The sequence below is a fragment of the Drosophila tropicalis genome, unplaced genomic scaffold, assembly GCF_018151085.1.
Source record: "Drosophila tropicalis isolate 14030-0801.00 unplaced genomic scaffold, ASM1815108v1 contig_810, whole genome shotgun sequence".
NCBI lineage: Eukaryota > Metazoa > Arthropoda > Insecta > Diptera > Drosophilidae > Drosophila > Drosophila tropicalis.
This window is the reverse complement of record NW_027173301.1, coordinates 66408-91579: the sequence shown is the minus strand read 5'-3', so window position 1 is coordinate 91579 and position 25172 is coordinate 66408. Positions and strand designations below refer to the sequence as shown.

General features: G+C 37.1%; 1 long non-coding RNA gene across 6 annotated transcripts; it reads left to right on the top strand.

The window, feature by feature from the left end:
- The first annotated feature begins 1617 nt into the window (after positions 1-1617).
- On the top strand, positions 1618-24583 carry LOC137580145 (uncharacterized). 6 transcript variants are annotated; one of them, XR_011032954.1, is made up of 5 exons: positions 1618-1810; positions 1870-2000; positions 7062-7400; positions 20876-20939; positions 24039-24583. It is a non-coding gene; the product is annotated as an uncharacterized lncRNA (long non-coding RNA). The 6 variants fall into 6 exon arrangements; XR_011032955.1 differs by lacking the exons at positions 7062-7400; positions 20876-20939; positions 24039-24583 and adding exons at positions 5243-5387; positions 5454-5573; XR_011032956.1 differs by lacking the exons at positions 1618-1810; positions 1870-2000 and adding an exon at positions 5614-5774.
- The last annotated feature ends 589 nt before the right edge of the window (positions 24584-25172 follow it).

The window sequence follows — 25172 nt, the reverse complement described above, 5'->3', positions numbered from 1 at the left end:
TCTTTTATAATTCGTTTCGGAAATTAGATTGTATTTATTTCCAGTATCAATAAAGGCATCCATCTTTAAATTGTTGATTATTATCTCTTTATACATACGTGAGGTTGATGTGTTTAGTTTTCGTGTATTAGTCACTTCAAGTTTTTCCGATTTCTTTGGACAATCCTTGCCAATATGGCCAAACATGTTGCATTCAAAATACTTTTTACCTTTTTTTTACTGTCACAAGCAGCGGCTGTATGACCTTTGAGACCACAATTGAAACATTTTATATCTCTTTATGTTTTTAGCTTCATACAACATTGATTTGTTCGTACTATTGTCGTCAATACCATCAATAACATACTGGATCAATGCAGATTCTTCGATATTTCCACGTGTGGACAACTCTTTTATCAGCAAAAAATATTCTTGAAAATTCTCGTTTTTTCTCATTTTTCGATCAGCCATAATTTTGTACAGTTGAGCACTGTTTGTCATCGATTTAAATTCGCTGAGTAGCGCCTTTATTAATTTCAACCAGTTAGAAATACCTCTCTCGCTCGCAACAAAAGCTTTGTTAATCCTTTTAATGATCGTTTTGCGAATATAAACATTTCTAAATCATTCCAATACATTATCGTTGCAAGATCTTCGAATTCATTAATCCATACTTCAATGGAAAGGGTATCTTCACCATTAAACGATATAATTGAATCTTCAACATCATGAAAATTTAAAGCAAATCTAGGAACACTTTGAATCAGAACGGCTTGAATTGGAACACTGGCTACTAAAGGGTTGTTTTTGTCTCTTTCTTCTTGTGCATCATTATCGTCAACGTCATTATTGCTATCCTTTTCGTTGTCCGTTTCGTCAGAGACTTCGTCATTTGCGATATTAAAATCAGCATCATGTAGTAAATTTCCCCTTTTCAGATTACAAAATATAAATTTAGACAGGTCGTACTCATTATGGCGTAAATGTAGCATATTACAAGTTACTGCAAAGTCATTATCAGAAAGTTCATCGGCAATATATGACATTTTATTTGCATACTCTTCATCTGTTCTTTCGTAGTCGTAACCTTGAAATTCGCGTAGCCTCTTTCTTGTGAAGCAATGTGATGTTCTGTCTCTTTTCCGTACGTAATTTCTCTTTTATGGCGTCGAAATCTGCAAGCTTTGCCATGTTCACTTCTTTGTGTCTGTATTGGTAGTGTCACTCTTATATGTGTGTGTATGTGTGTATTCTATTTCACAATTAAACTCTTTTTGTTAAATTCTTTCAGATCTCAATTTATCTAAAGAAAATCACACTTACATAAATTTGTCTTATTCGTCGTTTTAGCACTATATTATTTCTCACTCATTATATTGTTATATATTTTAAGTTCAACCTAACGATTGAGCCGTCGTATTTTCCTTCGATTAATTCAGTCGATAATAGAAAGGACACGGGCACACTTACTCAAGCACGATAAAATTTATTCATAAAATAAATAAGCATTTTCACACATTAATAAAAAAAAGAAACTGAATTAATCCGTTTTTTAATCGATTACTTTACTTCAAAATTTAAAAAATGTGATTTAAAATCGTTCATCTTAGTAGTCCTTTGTTCAAGATCAAAGCAATCCATGACTTAAAAATTAAGGCCCTCGAACTCAACCTACTAAAAATCGTTTCTAAAAAACATCACAGTCAAACACTTCTTTTAGATAATATTATATTTTTTTCTATCTTGTAGTTTTCGTCCTTTACAAGTTTTTTAAAATTGAAAATGTTTTTTTTTGTAAAAAAGCGAAACGTGAATATTTTGTTAAAGTTCGGTGAGTGTAACATAATTTTTTTTTAAGCGATTTAGGTATTTAACTGACTTGGTCCTTAGGGATTACCGATACGGGCGGTACTTATTAATTTAATCTTTTAATGTGGCTGACCATCTCATCCTACAGGACTATTAAACACCCAAAAGTATACAGTTCTCGAATCTGAGATTGAATTTTTGATAAGTACTTGGTAAGTGAACATACATGTAGAGCAACTTAAACAATGCGGAAGCAAACTACCACCATTCTAGGTTTTTATGTTCCTTACGAAATTATATTACCCATTGTAAAAAGTAAAAAAACTAATTATTCAGGTTTTCTAATGTTCATTAATGACTGAATTCAAATTCTTAGTTTGCATTAGTTTGCCTTATCAGGGCTCAAAGCAATGTTCCGCGAGTGAAAAGCAGTGAGTGGAAGTGAGTGGCTATAAGCCGATTGCGTGGACTTTCCCACCCCCACAATATAATACAGCTTTTGGTTTCAACACAACACAATGTCGAATGACGAGTCAATTGCTTGTCTTTACGGTATGGTATCCGGGAATACTTTGTTATTAAGCTCGGTTTTTGATGAGTCGAAATTGAAATATTTTGGGGAAATGATATTTAACCGCTCTATTCGTCAGCAGGAACACGGCTATTACCAATGCTCAGCAATTGCTTAGAGAAATCATCAGCAGATAGATAGTTTAACAGTGCAATATTCATGCTTACAGACAGTTGTAGTTTCCTTATATTTCGCCACAAGATTTTATATAAATCTTGGAATGGTAGGTTTTGTAGAAAACCGCAAGATAATAAAATCATCACCACCAAAACATCCTTCAATGTTCGGTATAGTGCTTCCAATGCGCGTTTGTGTGCCATTCTGCACTCGTCCCATGTGATGATTTTTCATGCTACTAAAACTTTGGCCATTGCGGAGTGTTTTGAAATGCTGTTCAGTAGTTTGAAGGTTTATTGGTTATTTTAACGCTGAGTGAGCTGAGTGAGGCATCCGTCTAACAATGAGGCCGCTATTTCAGAAGAAGCAACTGCTACCTCAATTTCGGATCTCGCACGTTCAGTGGTTAAAATCAATGACATGAGGAATGTCTTCTTAGTTTCACCAGGGGCATCCGAAAAAAAGCCACAATTTCCATCAAAAAATTTTTATTAATCAGTGTATCAAAGACTTCCCTCTGCTTTGGATTTAGCAGTGCTAGATTCCATTAAACTGATTGAATTAGTTCATGCGAATCATATTCACGTTCACGTTTAACTGTATTTTTGAGTGTTTGCTAGAAAATTCCGTCATTCTAGTGTTGGTTGTTCAATGTTCGGTATAGTGCTTCCAATGCGCGTTTGTGTGCCATTCTGCACTCGTCCCATGTGATGATTTTTCATGCTACTAAAACTTTGGCCATTGCGGAGTGTTTTGAAATGCTGTTCAGTAGTTTGAAGGTTTATTGGTTATTTTAACGCTGAGTGAGCTGAGTGAGGCATCCGTCTAACAATGAGGCCGCTATTTCAGAAGAAGCAACTGCTACCTCAATTTCGGATCTCGCACGTTCAGTGGTTAAAATCAATGACATGAGGAATGTCTTCTTAGTTTCACCAGGGGCATCCGAAAAAAAGCCACAATTTCCATCAAAAAAATTTTTATTAATCAGTGTATCAAAGACTTCCCTCTGCTTTGGATTTAGCAGTGCTAGATTCCATTAAACTGATTGAATTAGTTCATGCGGATCATATTCACGTTCACGTTTAACTGTATTTTTGAGTGTTTGCTGGAAAATTCCGTCATTCTAGTGTTGGTTGTGGGACCAATAATGGAAATTTTACTTCACCATTAAGGCAGCACAAACCAGTCGTTTCAACAGCAATGTGCCAAAATGCTGGCAGACAAAGTTCATAGCACAAATACAAACTAATCGACGGAAGCTGTAGTCGTTGGTGCAATCATATAGAAAGTCTGCTGAATTCCAATCAATACTTGAACCATTTCTTCTTCGAAGTTTATTTCTCTGTTAATCTGTATGATAAGCTCGAAAATTTCTTCTTTCTAACGTAACCGTTTCAAGGGCTGCTTCTCTGTGCTCTTGTTTGAGAAGCACGAATCAAGGCCATTCTTCGTTTTATTATGTCACTGCACAAAACAAAATTATCGATATAGTGATATTAAAATAACAGTGCCCTCAAACTTTGTTTAGGCGAAAAAAATTAGATGTTTTAACGAATTTCCGGCAATTATTTATTGTTCTTAAGGTGTATTCTGCTATTCGGGGCAGAGACAAATACAACAAATCAATAACCAGATAACTGCTTCAGCAGATCTCGAGTTGAACAAATCCGACTTTTTATACCATACACTCATAGGGTGAAATGGTATATTAAAGTCTCCAAAATGTATGTAACAGGCAGAAGAAAGCTTCTCCGACTCTATAAAGTATATATATTCTTGATCAGGATCAACAGCCGAATCGATCTAGCCGTCCGTCTGTCCGTTTGTCCGTCCGTCCGTCCGTCTGTATGAACACGCAGATCTCGGAGGCTATAAGAGCTAGAGACACCGAATTTGGTATGTATACTCATGTAGTATGTAAATGTATCACAAAAAAGAATCACATGAAACTATTTTTCTTAAAAAGTATAACAGCTGGAGACATCAAATTTGGTTTATATTTTCGTGTAGTTAGCGCGCAGAAACTAATTGTTCACACTTTTTGCCACGCCCCCTCCGCTCCCGGAATTTACATAAACCAGATTTTCTTAAAAACTATGACAGCTACCGACTTTAAATTTGGTATGTAGACTAGTTCAATAGACGCGCAGATATTGGCTATTTAAAAATTTTGCCACGCCCAATTCCGCCCCCCGCAAATTAAACAAAACCGATTTTGTCAAAAACTAACAAAGCTAAAGTCACCAAATTTAGTATGTACACTGGCTTAGTATGCGCGCAGAGTGTACATCTTTTCATATTTTGCAACGTCGACTTTCGCCTCCATAATTTGTAAAAAACCGATTTTCTTCTGTAGTTTTTGATTTCGCATTCAAATTCGCCAGACTAATTATTTCTACCAAACTACCAAATCGGACAAGAAACATGCAAAATATGAGTATGAACGTATTTTACTACGCGGTGCATAAGGCCAGGATTGGCCGTTGGCGAGTGGCGGCGCTAGAGTGCTCGTGTGTTTGTGGAGTGAGCGAGATAGCACATAGTATGAGGCATGTATGTAGTGCCCAGTTTCTGCCGTTAGTTTTATTTTTGAAAATTAAGACGTTAATTTGAATTTCAGTAAGGGTTGGGTAAGTGCGTCGATAATAATGATCAGCTGAGCTTAGAAGTTCGATAGTTCTACTAGTGCAACCCTAGCGAATAGGTATCATGCGCGATCGCATGCATTGGTCACACTCTTTTCTGACGAACTTCCGCCCTGGCTAGACTCCTTAACCACGCCGCTCCTCAAGAAAAAATATATAAATTTAAATCTGAAATTTTCTCGGCCATCAAGCCTAATGATTAACTTTATACTAATTTGGAGCATCAAGGACAACTATTATTATAGAGTTTTGTGAATCTTATTATCGTAAGTTATATTTTTTGTGGATATTTGAATCATTGTAAATTTCTAATAAGTTCGTCTGAAAATTAGCCATAATTGATTTGTATTTTGGAAATATGGAAAAAGGAATCACAATCGGAATTCTGTAAATTTGCAAAAGATATTTTTCTGTTGAGACACCGCTCAAAAGCTGCACACCGTGAAGGGCACAGAGACTTTTCGAGGAAGTTGACTAGCTTGGAATAGCCGCCCGAATCGGATACGGGCAGAGAAAGTTTTTTCGTTGCGGATTGAGAGTCCCGTGGACCGAATTTGTTGCATAGGAATGCCAGTCGCTTGATTTAACCTAATAATTTATTCCTAAGCATCATCCAGCGGACGACGAAGGCCTTCGACGGACCGGACGGATGGGTAAGTCCTAAGTTCTAAACCATAAATCATGATCGATCTGGTATTTCCCTGTTTTTTATGCAAAAAGAAAGAGAGTTCATTGTCAATTAATCTGCAAATAAGAAAAACCATCTCGAGTACAGTAAAGTTAAAAAAGTATTGAAAGTATTGAAAAGAAAAGGAAATTGTCAATCCATGTGTTAATCTTAAATCGCTATCGATAATCGCCTTTGACTGTGTGAGCAGAGTCGCCATTTATATTTGAAATCATAATTTAAATTGAATATTTACAAATTTCAATTGTCATTTTTATTTTGAATATCTATAATTTTATATACATATATCCACCTTACAATTAAGATTCAACAAAACAAAACATATTATTCCCAATTTGGCTTTTGGATGCCTGAAATGATCCAAATATTTAATTTGAGTAAATATCGTTTATAATGTTTGAGTAAAGAGTGCGTAATCTTCCTTGTGGCGAAATGTGAGCGGTGAGCTGATTATATTGGGATTTTCCCGAATCTTGCGATGGGAAAGTCATTGGTTGGGTGGGTTAAGACGCGAAGCTACCATAACATCTTAGTAGCTTCCCTATTCGTGCGATACTAATATCTCTTTTTTTTTTCTATCTCTTAGTTCATTTCTTTCAATTGAGTAATTGTGTAATATTAGTGCAACAGGGACTTTGTTTTATTTTATGTAATACGGGTGTGTTGAGAACATGTTGCTCCAAAGAACCCCCCCCAAAGACTGTTTGCTAGCCGACAGCCAGAAGTCCCAACCGGATCCAAACTTCTCAATACATTAAGCCCGTATGTGTTGGCTTCGGCCTGATTTGTGGTGCTCTTGCCCATCGTAACATCTGATGTACAGGGACTGCAAGAGAGAGGCCACCTATTTAGGACGAACCCTACCTCCTCTTTGATAAAGAAAGATTTTTTTTTTTTGACTAAGAGGGGATGTACATGATCTGGAGTTATTTCCGGTTGTGTACATTACATGTAAAAACAATTTAATAGACATACATCTGGTTTTCGAAATTTGAAATATTTGTTTCACCTGGTGAAACCCAAGTCGGCGAGTCGACTTACTTCATTATATATATAAGATTAGATACCTATATAGATCGGCTCTGCTCAACCGCTGCTACTATGTGCATACACACAAGGGCAGCTCTATATAAACCGTATGAGTAAGCGTGCCGTGCTTTGTGAACTAATCTTTTCTTTATTACTAGAATTGCTTTATTTTCAGTTCTCTCATAACACTATTATGGTTTACTAATCCTAATAGTCCTTTCAGTTTATGTCGAAAAGAAATGTTACTGCGACCAGCAATCCATTCGATGGCCGTTATATACCCCGAACTGAGCATCCGGAGTGGATAAATGGAAAACTGAATTTAAATTATATGCATCTAAATGACTTGTGTTCCGGCCTATTTTTAGCTCTTTGATATCTCTAAATCTGATGAAGAAAGTGAAATGGGCAACCACTACGGATTTTGATCATATACAGAAATTCTGATTACTGAAGATGAGTTTCCATTCATATTATTTAGATCACTTCTCCAATACCTATATTCTACATTCAAGGATTTTCCCAATTCAAATAAACAAACCGGATCTAATTCTATCAACAGGCAAGACCTTTCTTATATATTCGAACCATTGCAAAGATTTTGTTCAAAACCACCTCGAAAGTTTCCCTCGCAGCGATAATTCTCATTTACGCGTCACCGTTACTTACTTTTCTTTGAACAAACATATATATTTTTATATTTTCTGACCCCTCCTGCAGAATTTATTAAAAATTAAATAAAATATGTACGCATTGGTCAACTTGCACATCCATATCATAGTCTATCGGTTTACCGTAGCCATCTTTGCCTAGTATCACGTAGCCTACTGGGCGACCTCCGATATCCTTTGGCTGCTTATCGCTTATATTACGACCCCGAGTCCTTACTAATATACTAGCAATGGGCGTTCATTGGATAATCCATCGTCGCAAAGCCGAGTTGGAAGTACTTTGTGACGAATTCGGATTAGACACCGGTGGAATAGTGGAGGACCTAAGAAATCGTTTCCGCGAGTTTGCCTCAAGGGAGTATCATCATCCTGAGGTATTGAGTCGACTTGCCGAAATCGAAGCCCAATTTAGTGCCGGGGACAAGAAATTAGATGTAAAACCCCACCGTCGCCTACTCCCGAAGGAATTGTTCTGGTTCTCGATCCGGTTCTCCGACACCTTTCGGTATGCCAGGAAATTATTGCTTATCGGAAAATGGGGAAAAACGAGAATTTCCAAGAATATTTCTTGCTGATGAACGAGGAAGTATCGAAGAATCTGCATGTTATTAATGGTATTGGTAGGAACAAATCAACGTTGACGTTAAAAGACACATTTATAGATATATATATATATATGCATATGTATATTTGTGGTTAGGGTATTTGAAGGTTGCATATACGTTGTCGATGTGCTACGCGCAGTTAGTTTTCTTTGTAAGCGACAGTTACAGTCACGAAAGAGACAGGGACACGCATTCGGCGAGTAAGAATGAGAGTTGACAGTTCCCCGTTTGATTCGGAGCGTGTGTGTGAGCTACGAGCATTCTCTTGCCATTTCTCTCTCACTCTTACACACAGCTTCGATTCAACTGTTTTTTTTTTTTGTCATTCCTTCATTCACACTGCTTTGCAAGTACAGTCGCGCGTTGAGTTTTGTGTTAGTGTGCGCTCACGATACGAATTGTAGTGATTAGCCTGAAAGTGTGTGACGCTTACGTCACACATTTCCTACAAGGCAGAAAAATTTCTGGTTCACTCGTGACGCACATGTGCGTGAAGAGGCGACTCATAGACATTGGACACATTCGTATGGGTATACGTATGGAAGGGTATGCATGGGTATATCGCCTAGGTTTAACACACACATGAGCAAAAGAAAACTATTTGTTTTTATGCAGATAGATTATTTCTTTTGTTGAGTACAGTGAAATGAAAACAAAAATTAAAAAAAAAAATAATAATAATATATATAGTAATATATCCGCCACTCCATCCACTCACACCACTCAATTTCCCACTCCAATCACCCACATAACTTGATCCCCCTTTAGTCTAGAAAACAGCGGATGTTTACTGCAAGCGAGACTAAACAAAAATCCTATAAACAAATGTCCCCAAAAAATCTTCCAAGCGTGAGAACGCTTAGTTAGCAAAAATCAATAAGCCAATCAAAATCCAGATCCCTTGTCACCAGATAAAAAGCTCCCAATACTAATATCAAAAGCTTTTTAACCGAACTTTAATCATATCTGTATGAATAATCATAAGTTAGTTCTTAAGACGCTTTGTTTCAATAAAGATCGTTTTTGAGTCTCACCAATCCAAATTTTTTTTTTATCAATGAAAGAATCGGATTTATAACTGGCGCAGTCGGTAGGATAAAACGAAATAACTTAGTGCGTGCAAAACTTTGTGTATAAGTGACCGTTACGGATATCGAATCTAAGGTTGCGTTATAAGCAAAACTTTTTTGTATCATTAAATAAATTGTGCGAAACTTGTGTCAAGCCACCGCTACAGATATCAAATCTAAGGTTGGCCCGTGATCAAGACTTTTTGTGCTAAAAACAAGTAAAGGAGCTGTAAGCAACTAAAGCCCAAAGCCCTCGAAAAATTTTTTTTTTTCGTTTTATCCGCAAAATAACCTTTCGTGCAGTCAAAAGCGCGACATCGAATCTTGAAGTTCTAAATATATTCTAATTAAAGATGACACTGGAACTATTAGAAACACATCTGAACCAAGCACTTACCATGCTTAGACAGTTGCCCAATTTCGATGGTAACGCTTTGACCCTGAGTACGTTCATACGGAGAGTTGACTACATTCTACAACTCTACCCGACGAGGGACATCCGTCAACATAGCTTGATGTATGGTACTATAGAGATGCAGCTCACTGGAGATGCACAACGGATATCACAACTAGCGCACGCCAACAATTGGAGCGAGTTGCGGGCCGCCCTCATCAGCGAATATAAGGTGCAAACGCCTTATGAAGAGTTACTACGACGGCTATACCATACTTCCTTTGGAGGAAACCTTCGTAAGTTTATTGAAGATTTAGAACATAAGTCTTTTATTATAATTAATAAGTTAGAATTAGAAGGCGATGCCGCCAATACCATTTTATACACAAATGCCATGAATAACACAGTCAAAGAAGTCATTATTAAAAAAATTACCAGACAAGCTTTATATGACATTAGCGAAGTTTGATATTTCAACAGTGTCTAATCTGAAACAAGTAGCCCAGAGAGAGGGTCAATATGAAAACAGCTCCAGAATGCCATTTGGACTAAAAAATGCACCAGCAACATTCCAAAGATGTATGAACAATTTATTAGAAGACTTAATCTATAAAGATTGTTTAGTCTACTTAGACGATATTATTGTTTATTCCACCTCATTAGAAGAACATTTGGCATCACTAAAAAAGGTCTTTGCTAAATTGCGCAATGCTAATCTAAAACTACAATTAGATAAATGCGAGTTCTTGAAAAAGGAAACAGAATTTCTAGGTCACGTCATAACTACAGAAGGAATCAAACCAAACCCAGACAAAGTCAAAGCTATTCTAAAATTTCCAATCCCGAAAACCCCGAAAGAAATAAAATCATTCTTAGGCTTATGCGGATTCTTCCGTAAATTCATTCCAAATTTTGCACACATTGCAAAGCCTTTAACCCTTGGATTAAAGAAAGGAGCTAAGATTAACATAACCGACCCACATTATATTTCATCCTTTGAAAAATTAAAGTGCCTCCTTATGAACGATCCCATACTTGCATATCCCGATTTTAAAAAGCCATTTTTTCTAACCGCTGATGCTAGCAATATAGCTTTAGGTGCTTTCCTCTCACAAGACCATAGACCTATTTCTTATGGTAGTAGAACACTAAACCAATATGAACTTAATTATTCAGCCATAGAAAAGGAATTACTATCTATCGTATGGGCAACCAAATATTTTAGGCCATACCTCTTCGGTAGACATTTTGAAATCCTAAGTGATCATAAACCCCTTGTCTGGTTGGACAATATCAAAGAACCTAACATGAAATTACAGAGATGGAAAATAAAATTGAACGAATTTGATTATAAAATAAAATACTTACCAGGAAAAGAAAATTATGTGGCAGACGCCCTTTCCAGAGTAAAAATAGATGAAAATCTTTTAGGTGAAGAAATAAGTAGTTCTAGAGCTACAGTACATAGTGCTCAAGAAGATAACGAAAACCTAATAGCCATTTCAAAAATCCCAACATTACTATTTCTACTCTTATCAATGGTACACTCGACGCATAATCAAAGCATTGAAATTAATCCCATAAAGGCACCTAATGGATAACTTGTATTCAAAACAGGAACCATGGATTTACCCTCAGATTTCGAATATCATTATTTAACTGTAAACTTAACCAATATACAAACCACTTACAACAACTTGGTTGAGCAGTCAGAACCATATAAAAACATAGTCCACATTCAGTATTTAGTCGAAAAATTAAATCGCGAAATGAACGGCATAAAAATAATAAAAAGAAATAAGCGAGGACTTATTAACATAATAGGCACAGCACATAAATATCTTTTCGGCACCTTAGACCAATACGATAAAGAAGAACTTGAAGAAAAAATTGATAGTCTATCAGCAAATAGCGCCCAAAATAATGAACTTAATCATATCATTGAAGCAGTCAACAAAAACATAGAACTCCTAAATAATCTTACTATTCAACAGGATGCAGAGAAAAAACTAAATATACTAATGTTCAACTTAGAGCATTTTACAGAATACATAGAAGACATAGATTTAGGAATGCAGTTGACAAGACTAGGAATATTTAATCCAAAACTTTTAAACCATCAAGAAATATTTAACATAAATACAGAAAAACTTTTAAACATAAAAACATCTACTTGGTTAAAATCAGACACAAATGAAATATTAATAATTTCGCATATACCTAGACAAATATCTAAAACATCGCTATTCAAAATTATATCCTATCCAGATGAAAATAATAACACTTTAACAGAAAACATTCAAGAAACTTACTATATTCAAAATAATAAAATTTATGCAAAATCAACCAAAAAACAAGAAATAAATGAGTGTATAGTTGGCATTATTACACAAAAACCAGCAGAATGCAAATACACAAAGATGTTCAAAACCAATTCAATTAGTTATGTAGAACCAAATATTATCGTAACTTGGAACTTGCCCAAAACAAATTTAAAACAAAATTGTAACCAAAATAAAATATTCATAGAAGGAAATAATATAATAAAAATATACGACTGTGCTATGCAGTTAAATGAAATATCAATAGTAAATACATTACAAGATTATACCCAAAATATTTATGTAACCAATAATTACAATAATAAGTTTAACCCTATATCTTATCTATAAATTTAAGTCAATATCAAAAAAAATAATTATTACACAAATTAAGAATGAAACTTTTGTACAATCAAGTGACTCAGCTTTTGACAATCCCGTTTTACATGAATTGTCCCCATCCAAAGAAATTTCACTTGCAACACAGCAAGCACATCCAACTCTATACCCTGTATTTCCCGCCTGAGCACAGGCGTGTTGGGGGAGTAATATATCCGCCACTCCATCCACTCACACCACTCAATTCCCACTCCAATCACCCACATAACTTGATCCCCCTTTAGTCTAGAAAACAGCGGATGTTTACTGCAAGCGAGACTAAACAAAAATCCTATAAACAAATGTCCCCAAAAATCTTCCAAGCGTGAGAACGCTTAGTTAGCAAAAATCAATAAGCCAATCAAAATCCAGATCCCTTGTCACCAGATAAAAAGCTCCCAATACTAATATCAAAAGCTTTTTAACCGAACTTTAATCATATCTGTATGAATAATCATAAGTTAGTTCTTAAGACGCTTTGTTTCAATAAAGATCGTTTTTGAGTCTCACCAATCCAAATTTTTTTTAATCAATGAAAGAATCGGATTTATAACTATATATATAACACGCGCAAAGCCAGGTCATGATAAGTAAGAATATCGGCAGAGTCTCCAGCAGGGTTCCTACAGAATTATCAGCAGAGTCATCAACAGAGTTTTCAACAGGATTAATAATCTCATCAACAGCATATTTCAGAGAGAATTATTAATGGAGTCAGCTACTGAGTTACGGACAGAGCTAGCCATAGAGTCATCAACGGAGCCATCGACAGAGTCGGAAATGGAAATTAGTTTTAATAAAAAAATTTTCTTTTTAATTAATGCAAAGGACATCAGGAAATTCGGCAGCAAGGACCATTACTTTGCCAAGGATGTTCTAAACATTAATCGGAGTAAACGCTTATTTTTTTGGGCAACATCGAGGGAGATTTAATCAATTCTCCAATAACTATATTCTACATTCAAGGATTTTCCCAATTCAAATAAACAAACCGGATCTAATTCTATCAACAGGCAAGACCTTTCTTATATATTCGAACCATTGCAAAGATTTTGTTCAAAATATTTAAACCGAAAACCACCTCGAAAGTTTCCCTCGCAGCGATAATTCTCATTTAGGCGTCACCGTTACTTACTTTTCTTTGAACAAACATATATATTTTTATATTTTCTGACCCCTCCCCTGCAGAATTTATTAAAAATTAAATAATATATATATACGCATTGGTCAACTTGCACATCCATATCATAGTCTATCGGTTTACCGTAGCCATCTTTACCTAGTATCGCGTAGCCTACTGGGCGAACTCCGATATCCTTTGGCTGCTTATCGCTTATATTACGACCCCGAGTCCTTACTAATATACTAGCAATGGGCGTTCATTGGATAATCCATCGTCGCAAAGCCGAGTTGGAAGTATTTTGTGACGAATTCGGATAAGACACCGGTGGAATAGTGGAGGACCTAAGAAATCGTTTCCGCGAGTTTGCCTCAAGGGAGGATCATCATCCTGAGGTATTGAGTCGACTTGCCGAAATCGAAGCCCAATTTAGTGCCGAGGACAAGAAATTAGATGTAAAATGACAGGAAATTATGGCTTCTCGGAAAATGGGGAAAAACGAGAATTTCCAAGAATATTTCGTGCTGATGAACGAGGAAGTATCGAAGAATCTGCATGTTATTAATGGTATTGGTAGGAACAAATCAACGTTGACGTTAAAAGACTTTAAAGACAAATTGAAATTCGCCGAAATAATGCGAGAGAAATCTAAGAGTGATAAAAAAATGTTCTATGATTTAACAAAAAAAATTCAGAAAAGTGAACGTAAATCCCAACCAATGCAAAGGTACAGCCGCTTCTTGTGAAAGTAAAAACCAAGTTAAAAAGGGTTTTGAATGCAACATATTTGGCCACGAAAACTAAACACATCAATCGCATGCTTTGATTGACACTGGAAGTAAATACAATCTTATGTCCGAACGACTTATAAAAGAATACAACAGCCAAAGCAATGTGAGTGCAGCATTTTATCATCGGGATTGGTAGTAGCGACGCGGTCAAAGCCATGGGTTCAATCAAACAACCATTTGTAATTGACGGACAAGAATTTAAATCAGTATTTTTAGTTATTTGTAAATTTTTCGGTGTTGATTAGAATAAATACATTAAATGTCGACGAGATTGAATTAAATACTGAAGCTAAGGCAAGCAATTACGCAAAGAACGAGGTACGCGAACTGATTAAAAACTAAAAATGCAAAGTCGACAAACATGAAAATGCGAATCGTAGTCAATGATGATACCCCAATCTACTCACGTACGCATGGAATCGGTTATAACGAACGTTGCTATGACTCGAGATGTCAACAAGTTGATGAATGGTTAAAGCAAGGTATTCGAGCACTCCGAGTCAGACTACAGAGGTCGGTAGTCCTGCTAAAAAACGAGATGGATCTTCAAGACTATGTATCGAATATAGAAAGATCAACAAGGTAATATTACGAGACCATTTTCCTTTACCCTAAATCGAAGACAAACTGGACAGCTGTGTTCTATTTATCCGATCGAAACTTTTGGGATCTTATGTTTTATATCCAATACTATCACCTTATCAAATTTCATGGGGAGACTCCAATTTGTATGAAATTTTTTTGAAAATGTTTCTTCTAGAGATATATAATATAGTGCTTGTTATTTTTATTTTGAGAAGCTTATGACCTTTATTTGTATATGTTCTTAATAGTATGATTTACAATATTTTTATTGTCGGCGTGGTCTTTTTTCAAGTGTGTCCGTATCTTGCTAAACTGAGAATAAATTGAAATAATCGAAACTTAAAATACTAGATGTATCGATCTTGTTCGAGGCATCTTACTACGATACAAATAACCTACGACATAACGGCCCCTAGTGGGGAATCCCTTATTTTGAGCACGATCCTTCTCATCGTAGCGCTTGACTCCTATTTTGCATTGACGGTTGACCGGGCGGCGATACGTATTTTTATCAGTCTTGAATTCGACTACGCGTACAACTCCATCTTCACCTGGAAAAACTTTCATAACTCGACAGAGCGGTCATTCGCCGAGCGGGGTGTTGTCTTGTATAACAACTATGTCGTCGACCTCCAAGTTTGGCACATCTTTATGCCATTTCTCCCGATGTATAAGTGTGGGAAGATATTCTTTGATGAAACGTTTTGTGACGAGTCACATTATCGCTGTAAACTACGCCCATGTAGGGCGAGTAAGAATGAGAGTAGACAGTTCCCCGTTTGATTCGGGGCGTGTGTGTGAGCTACGAGCATTCTCTTGCCATTTCTCTCTCACTCTTACACACAGCTTCGATTCAACTGTTTTTTTTTTTTTGTCATTCCTTCATTCACACTGCTTTGCAAGTACAGTCGCGCGTTGAGTTTTGTGTTAGTGTGCGCTCACGATACGAATTGTAGTGATTAGCCTGAAAGTGTGTGACGCTTACGTCACACATTTCCTCCAAGGCAGGAAAATTTCTGGTTCACTCGTGACGCACATGTGCGTGAAGAGGCGACTCATAGACATTGGACACATTCATATGGGTAAACGTATGGAAGGGTATGCATGGGTATATCGCCTAGGTTTAACACACACATGAGCAAAAGAAAACTATTCGTTTTTATGCATGATTATTTTTTTTGTTGAGTACAGTGAAATGAAAACAAAAACTTCTTGACTTCAATAGCGATTTCTGCCCTGATAACAAGTCACTCTTGATTTCCACTTTATTCTGTTCTGCACTGTGCATTGACATACTTTCAATTTCCTTAAACAACTCAGCACAAGATTTATTCGCGTTACACAGTGATTCTTTTTTGTTGATGCTCACAAACTTTGTACCTTTCTTTGTAACAACCAAATCGACGTGATCTAATATGGTTCTACCCAAAATTGCCTCATATGCCATGTCTTCATCAGGAACGATATGAAACTCGACTTTCATCTTTCATCTTGACATTTATGCTAAAACTACCAAAGGACATCACATAACTTCCACCAATGCCTTCGAATATCCTGTTAATGACTTAATTCCAAGTTTAACAAACACGCTTTTACGTATGAGACTCAAATTTAAGTTACTTCTTTCAACTCCAAACCCGAATCAGTAAATTTACCTGAGGCTTTTATTAACTTATCATCTACAACATTGGTTCTTTCAACTTTGGTGGTATCTTTATCTTTACATTCAAACGAACGATGGCCAGTTTTGCCACAAAACAAACGTTTTCTTGTTACAGTCTCTCATCATGTGTGAAGGATCACCACACTTAAAACATTTGCGCTCGCCTTTTGTTATCGAATTTTTCTCTCTATTATCTCTACCTTGTGTTAGGTTATGGTTTAATTCAGAAAATTCTTAAAAATGTGCTCTCTGCAGCTCGCATCAATTTCGTCAATATTTTTGCCACCTGTCTGGTTTCGTTGTGCAAGCAAAGTAACTCACACTCAAGACAATAATTAAACAGCTCACCCAACTTTAGTCGTCCTGCTCTATGGAGCCACTCAATATCTCTGCAGCATCTCACTCAGCCTTCTTATAGATGTTTGGTTCGCTCTCTGTTGCCATTCACTCTGCTGTCGCTACTCACTCGGCTGTTTTCCACTCGTTCTCTTGGTCAACTTCGTGCCCTCTGTCTGCTCTCACAGTAAACACTGGTTATCATCAACTTCGTGCTTCTTGTGAAATACTTCTTGTGTGATTTTGTATATATATTACACGTTAAGGCATGCAATTTTAACAATTTTCTGTTCACTTGCGAACTTCACACACACGATTTTCACCAATTGTCTTGGGCCAGAAAGCTCGGTTGAGCCCCCCAGTTTGTAGAATTGGAATAAATTGCGAGTGCTCTCGGATCGACGCTTCTGCTTTATTTTTCAATGAGAGAGTCTACCAGATACGTACGGCCGCTGCGAGTCGATCTGTCTCGCTCACTAGGTACTACACGATTGCCATGATTATGCCCGCCTGACACTTCATTTCCTACATAACTATTCCGAAACTGGAAACGATGGCCGCCATACTAGGATGCCGTTTGGCTGAAATAATGAGCCACGATCTACAACCCAATATAGATCAACGTTACTTTTGGACTGATTCACATTCGGTTCTTACCTCGATTAACAGCGATAAACGTATGGACGTTTTTGTCGCAAATCGAATAGGTGAGATTTGTGAAAAATCGGTAAGATAAGAGTGGCGCTGGCTATCAACAAATGAAAACATCGCTGACGTCATAACGCGTGACAGCATATCAGCATAAACTTCATTGGTTGAAGTGACCCGAATCCGAATTCAATCCACGTGGGATCTTCAAAAACCCATTATAGAAGAATTCGACCGAACAGGTAACGTAATGGTACTTCAAGAGATGGAACATCCAATGGATATACTCATACAAAGAATTTCCGGATACAATATATTAGTTTGCAGTACTGCCTGGATTTGGAGATACATAAGGAAACGGTTAAAATGCAATCGAAAATTGAATGAGTTAAGTGTCGGCGAAATTGAATAGGCGAAAACTGTCTGATGGAAGGTTGTACAGCAACAACTATTTCAGGACGATATAATCAGCCTAAAAACCGGAAGGCCTTCTTCAAAATTGAGGTTGTCAAAATATTGTGTATACCTATCCAGGTATACACAATATTTTGACAACCTCAATTTTCAATTGTCATCCGACAATGGCATAATGTGAGCAGAATAGAACGTGCAAAAGAGGTATCGACATATACCAAAATTTCCAGTTGTTGTGAAATCAATAAAAATCATGTCGACGCACAACATGTCGGAACACAGGTAGTAATATATCTGTTCTTGCTTGTGTTTGGTGTAAACGTAATAAGGCAAAACCACAAATACCAAAAATGTGATTTCTGCCCGAAGAAAGGTTTTTCACCCACAAAAAACCATTTACAGCAACAGGCGTCGATTACTTCGGTACATTTTACACCAAATCAGAAAGAGGAACTCGAGCCTTAAAATACCTCCGCAAGCGGTACAGAGTAATATTCACATGCCTGACAACAAGAGCAATCAACGTGGAGATAGCCCACTCCCTAGACACCGATTCCTGCATAATGGCAGTTCGTAGATTGATAGCTCGATGTGGACCTATACAAATCATCTGGTCAGACAATGCCACGAATTTTCGCGGAGCAGCACGAGAGTTACAAGAAGACCTAGAGGACCTGCACGAGTGTGCCTTGAAAGAGAATATGGCAAGTATTAAAATAATTTGGAATTTCATTTCAGCAAATGCACCAAATTTCGAAGGCTGTTGGGAGCGACTAGTAGGCTGTTTTAAACGGGCAATTGAAGCAATTTTAGTAGTAAACGCAAATCTCAGCGATGAAACGTTGCAAACAATTTTTATGGAGGCAGAATATCTGGTCAACAGCAGACCATATATAGTGGAATCTGATGACCCCGACGACGAACTTGGTCTATGTCCAAACGATATTTGTACCCCGCAAAGCTGTATACTCCATGGCCCAGGCAACTTTACTTCCAATACGATGGAAAAACGAGCTTGGAGAATCTCGCAGTACCAGAAACGTTTTCAAAAAAATTTCATACAAATTGGAGTATCCCCATGAAATTTGCTAAGGTGATAGTATTGGATATAAAATATAAGATCCCAAAATTTCCGATCGGATAAATAGAACACAATATACAATCAACATGGATGAATCTATTTTTCAAGTCAATTGTGCTGAATATCATTCCACTGCCCACTGTTCATGTGTCCAGTTGGTCTTCGATTAAGGGTAAAGGAAAATGGTCTTGTAATATGACCTTGTTGATCCTTCTATATTCGATACATAGTCTTGAAGATCCATCTCGTTTTTTAACAGGACTACCGACCTCTGTACTCTGACTCGGAGTGCTCGAAAATACCTTGCTTTAACCATTCATCAACTTGTTGACATCTCGAGTCATAGCAACGTTCGTTATAACCGATTCCATGCGTACGTGAGTAGATTGGGGTATCATCATTGACTACGATTCGCATTTTCACGTTTGTCGACTTTGCATTTATAGTTTTAAATCAGTTCGCGTACCTCGTTCTTTGCGTAATTGCTTACGTTAGCTTCAGTATTTAATTCAATCTCGTCGACATTTAATGTATTTAAATTATTCTTATCAACACCGAAATTTCCGTTTCAAACTCGATGCTGTCACGTTTTTTACAATTATTCATGATTTATTTTTACTTTCACACTTTTTCAAAATTCTTCGCGTTAATAGCAAGTCTTCGTCAAGAAATTGTGGATCTATTACTCAAAATACTGATTTTAATTTCTTGTCCGTCAATTACGAATGGTTGTTTGATTGAACCCATTGGCTTTGACCGCGTCGTTACTACCAATCCCGATTAATAATATGTTGCACTCACATTGCTTTGGCTGTTGGCTGTTCTGCTGTTCTTTTATAAGTCGTTTCGGACATAAGATTGTATTTACTTCCAGCATTCATCTTTAAACGGTCGATTATTATCTCTTTATACATACGTGAGATTGATGTGTTTAGTTTTCGTGTATTACTCACTTCGCGCTTTTCCGGTTTCTTGGGACACTCTGCCAATTTGGCCAAATATGTTGCATTCAAAACCCTTTTTAACTTGGTTTTTACTTTCACAAGAAGCGGCTGTACCTTTGCATTGGTTGAGAGTTACGTTCACTTTTCTGGATTTTTTTGTTAAATCATAGAACATTTTTTTTATCACTCTTAGATTTCTCTCGCATTATTTCGGCGGATTTCATATTGTCTTTGAAGTCTTTTAACGTCAACGTTGATTTGTTCCTACCAATACCATTAATAACATGCAGATTCTTCGATACTTCCTCGTTCATCAGCAAGAAATATTCTTGGAAATTCTCGTTTTTCCCCATTTTCCGATAAGCAATAATTTCCTGGCATACCGAAAGGTGTCGGAGAACCGGATCGAGAACCAGAACAATTCCTTCGGGAGTAGGCGACGGTGGGGTTTTTTACATCTAATTTCTTGTCCCCGGCACTAAATTGGGCTTCGATTTCGGCAAGTCGACTCAATACCTCAGGATGATGATCCTCCCTTGAGGCAAACTCGCGGAAACGATTTTTTAGGTCCTCCACTATTCCACCGGTGTCTAATCCGAATTCGTCCCAAAGTACTTCCAACTCGGCTTTGCGACGATGGTTTATCCAATGAACGCCCATTGCTAGTATATTAGTAGTCCTTTGTTCAAGATCAAAGCAATCCATGACTTAAAAATTAAGGCCCTCGAACTCAACCTACTAAAAATCGTTTCTAAAAAACATCACAGTCAAACACTTCTTTTAGATAATATTATATTTTTTCCTATCTTGTAGTTTTCGTCCCTTACAAGTTTTTTAAAATTGAAAATGTTTTTTTTGTAAAAAAGCGAAACGTGAATATTTTGTTAAAGTTCGGTAAGTGTAACATAATTTTTAAGCGATTTAGGTATTTAACTGACTTGGTCCTTAGGGATTACCGATACGGGCGGTACTTATTAATTTAATCTTCTAATGTGGCTGACCATCTCATCCTACAGGACTATTAAACACCCAAAAGTATACAGTTCTCGAATCTGAGATTGAATTTTTGATAAGTACTTGGTAAGTGAACATACATATAGAGCAACTTAAACAATGCGGAAGCAAACTACCACCATTCTAGGTTTTTATGTTCCTTACGAAATTATATTACCCATTGTAAAAAGTAAAAAAACTAAATTATTCAGGTTTTCTAATGTTTATTAATGACTGAATTCAAATTCTTAGTTTGCATTAGTTTGCCTTATCAGGGCTCAAAGCAGTGTTCCGCGAGTGAAAAGCAGTGAGTGGAAGTGAGTAGTTATAAGCCGATGGCGTGGACTTTCCCACCCCCCACAATATTTTGTCCCATTCGAATACAGCTTTTGGTTTCAACACAACACAATGTCGAATGACGAGTCAATTGCTTGTCTTTACGGTATGGTATCCGGGAATACTTTGTCATTAAGCTCGGTTTTTGATATGTCGAAATTGAAATATTTTGGGGAAATGATATTTAACCGCTCTATTCGTCAGCAGGAACACGGCTATTACCAATGCTCAGCAATTGCTTAGAGAAATCATCAGATAGATAGTTTAACAGTGCAATATTCATGCTTACAGACAGTTGTAGTTTCCTTATATTTCGCCACAAGATTTTATATAAATCTTGGAATGGTAGGTTTTGTAGAAAACCGCAAGATAATAAAATCATCACCACCAAAACTTCCTTCAATGTTCGGTATAGTGCTTCCAATGCGCGTTTGTGTGCCATTCTGCACTCGTCCCATGTGATGATTTTTCATGCTACTAAAACTTTGGCCATTGCGGAGTGTTTTGAAATGCTGTTCAGTAGTTTGAAGGTTTATTGGTTATTTTAACGCTGAGTGAGCTGAGTGAGGCATCCGTCTAACAATGAGGCCGCTATTTCAGAAGAAGCAACTGCTACCTCAATTTCGGATCTCGCACGTTCAGTGGTTAAAATCAATGACATGAGGAATGTCTTCTTAGTTTCACCAGGGGCATCCGAAAAAAAGCCACAATTTCCATCAAAAAATTTTTATTAATCAGTGTATCAAAGACTTCCCTCTGCTTTGGATTTAGCAGTGCTAGATTCCATTAAACTGATTGAATTAGTTCATGCGAATCATATTCACGTTCACGTTTAACTGTATTTTTGAGTGTTTGCTAGAAAATTCCGTCATTCTAGTGTTGGTTGTTCAATGTTCGGTATAGTGCTTCCAATGCGCGTTTGTGTGCCATTCTGCACTCGTCCCATGTGATGATTTTTCATGCTACTAAAACTTTGGCCATTGCGGAGTGTTTTGAAATGCTGTTCAGTAGTTTGAAGGTTTATTGGTTATTTTAACGCTGAGTGAGCTGAGTGAGGCATCCGTCTAACAATGAGGCCGCTATTTCAGAAGAAGCAACTGCTACCTCAATTTCGGATCTCGCACGTTCAGTGGTTAAAATCAATGACATGAGGAATGTCTTCTTAGTTTCACCAGGGGCATCCGAAAAAAAAGCCACAATTTCCATCAAAAAATTTTTATTAATCAGTGTATCAAAGACTTCCCTCTGCTTTGGATTTAGCAGTGCTAGATTCCATTAAACTGATTGAATTAGTTCATGCGGATCATATTCACGTTCACGTTTAACTGTATTTTTGAGTGTTTGCTAGAAAATTCCGTCATTCTAGTGTTGGTTGTTCAATGTTCGGTATAGTGCTTCCAATGCGCGTTTGTGTGCCATTCTGCACTCGTCCCATGTGATGATTTTTCATGCTACTAAAACTTTGGCCATTGCGGAGTGTTTTGAAATGCTGTTCAGTAGTTTGAAGGTTTATTGGTTATTTTAACGCTGAGTGAGCTGAGTGAGGCATCCGTCTAACAATGAGGCCGCTATTTCAGAAGAAGCAACTGCTACCTCAATTTCGGATCTCGCACGTTCAGTGGTTAAAATCAATGACATGAGGAATGTCTTCTTAGTTTCACCAGGGGCATCCGAAAAAAAGCCACAATTTCCATCAAAAAATTTTTATTAATCAGTGTATCAAAGACTTCCCTCTGCTTTGGATTTAGCAGTGCTAGATTCCATTAAACTGATTGAATTAGTTCATGCGAATCATATTGACGTTCACGTTTAACTGTATTTTTGAGTGTTTGCTAGAAAATTCCGTCATTCTAGTGTTGGTTGTTCAATGTTCGGTATAGTGCTTCCAATGCGCGTTTGTGTGCCATTCTGCACTCGTCCCATGTGATGATTTTTCATGCTACTAAAACTTTGGCCATTGCGGAGTGTTTTGAAATGCTGTTCAGTAGTTTGAAGGTTTATTGGTTATTTTAACGCTGAGTGAGCTGAGTGAGGCATCCGTCTAACAATGAGGCCGCTATTTCAGAAGAAGCAACTGCTACCTCAATTTCGGATCTCGCACGTTCAGTGGTTAAAATCAATGACATGAGGAATGTCTTCTTAGTTTCACCAGGGGCATCCGAAAAAAAGCCACAATTTCCATCAAAAAATTTTTATTAATCAGTGTATCAAAGACTTCCCTCTGCTTTGGATTTAGCAGTGCTAGATTCCATTAAACTGATTGAATTAGTTCATGCGGATCATATTCACGTTCACGTTTAACTGTATTTTTGAGTGTTTGCTGGAAAATTCCGTCATTCTAGTGTTGGTTGTGGGACCAATAATGGAAATTTTACTTCACCATTAAGGCAGCACAAACCAGTCGTTTCAACAGCAATGTGCCAAAGTGTATCAAAGACTTCCCTCTGCTTTGGATTTAGCAGTGCTAGATTCCATTAAACTGATTGAATTAGTTCATGCGGATCATATTCACGTTCACGTTTAACTGTATTTTTGAGTGTTTGCTGGAAAATTCCGTCATTCTAGTGTTGGTTGTGGGACCAATAATGGAAATTTTACTTCACCATTAAGGTGAAACCCAAGTTGGCGAGTCGACTTACTTCATTATATATATAAGATTAGATACCTATATAGATCGGCTCTGCTCAACCGCTGCTACTATGTGCATACACACAAGGGCAGCTCTATATAAACCGTATGAGTAAGCGTGCCGTGCTTTGTGAACTAATCTTTTCTTTATTACTAGAATTGCTTTATTTTCAGTTCTCTCATAACACTATTATGGTTTACTAATCCTAATAGTCCTTTCAGTTTATGTCGAAAAGAAATGTTACTGCGACCAGCAATCCATTCGATGGCCGTTATATACCCCGAACTGAGCATCCGGAGTGGATAAATGGAAAACTGAATTCAAATTATATGCATCTAAATGACTTGTGTTCCGGCCTATTTTTAGCTCTTTGATATCTCTAAATCTGATGAAGAAAGTGAAATGGGCAACCACTACGGATTTTGATCATATACAGAAATTCTGATTACTGAAGATGAGTTTCCATTCATATTATTTAGATCACTTCTCCAATAACTATATTCTACATTCAAGGATTTTCCCAATTCAAATAAACAAACCGGATCTAATTCTATCAACAGGCAAGACTTTTCTTATATATTCGAACCATTGCAAAGATTTTGTTCAAAATATTTAAACCGAAAACCACCTCGAAAGTTTCCCTCGCAGCGATAATTCTCATTTACGCGTCACCGTTACTTACTTTTCTTTGAACAAACATATATATTTTTATATTTTCTGACCCCTCCTGCAGAATTTATTAAAAATTAAATAAAATATGTACGCATTGGTCAACTTGCACATCCATATCATAGTCTATCGGTTTACCGTAGCCATCTTTACCTAGTATCACGTAGCCTACTGGGCGACCTCCGATATCCTTTGGCTGCTTATCGCTTATATTACGACCCCGAGTCCTTACTAATATACTAGCAATGGACGTTCATTGGATAATCCATCGTCGCAAAGCCGAGTTGGAAGTACTTTGTGACGAATTCGGATTAGACACCGGTGAAATAGTGGAGGACCTAAGAAATCGTTTCCGCGAGTTTGCCTCAAGGGAGGATCATCATCCTGAGGTATTGAGTCGACTTGCCGAAATCGAAGCCCAATTTAGTGCCGGGGAAATTAGATGTAAAACCCCACCGTCGCCTACTCCCGAAGGAAGTTCTGGTTCTCGATCCGGTTCTCCGACACCTTTCGGTATGCCAGGAAATTATTGCTTATCGGAAAATGGGGAAAAACGAGAATTTCCAAGAATATTTCTTGCTGATGAACGAGGAAGTATCGAAGAATCTGCATGTTATTAATGGTATTGGTAGGAACAAATCAACGTTGACGTTAAAAGACTTCAAAGACAAATTGAAATTCGCCGA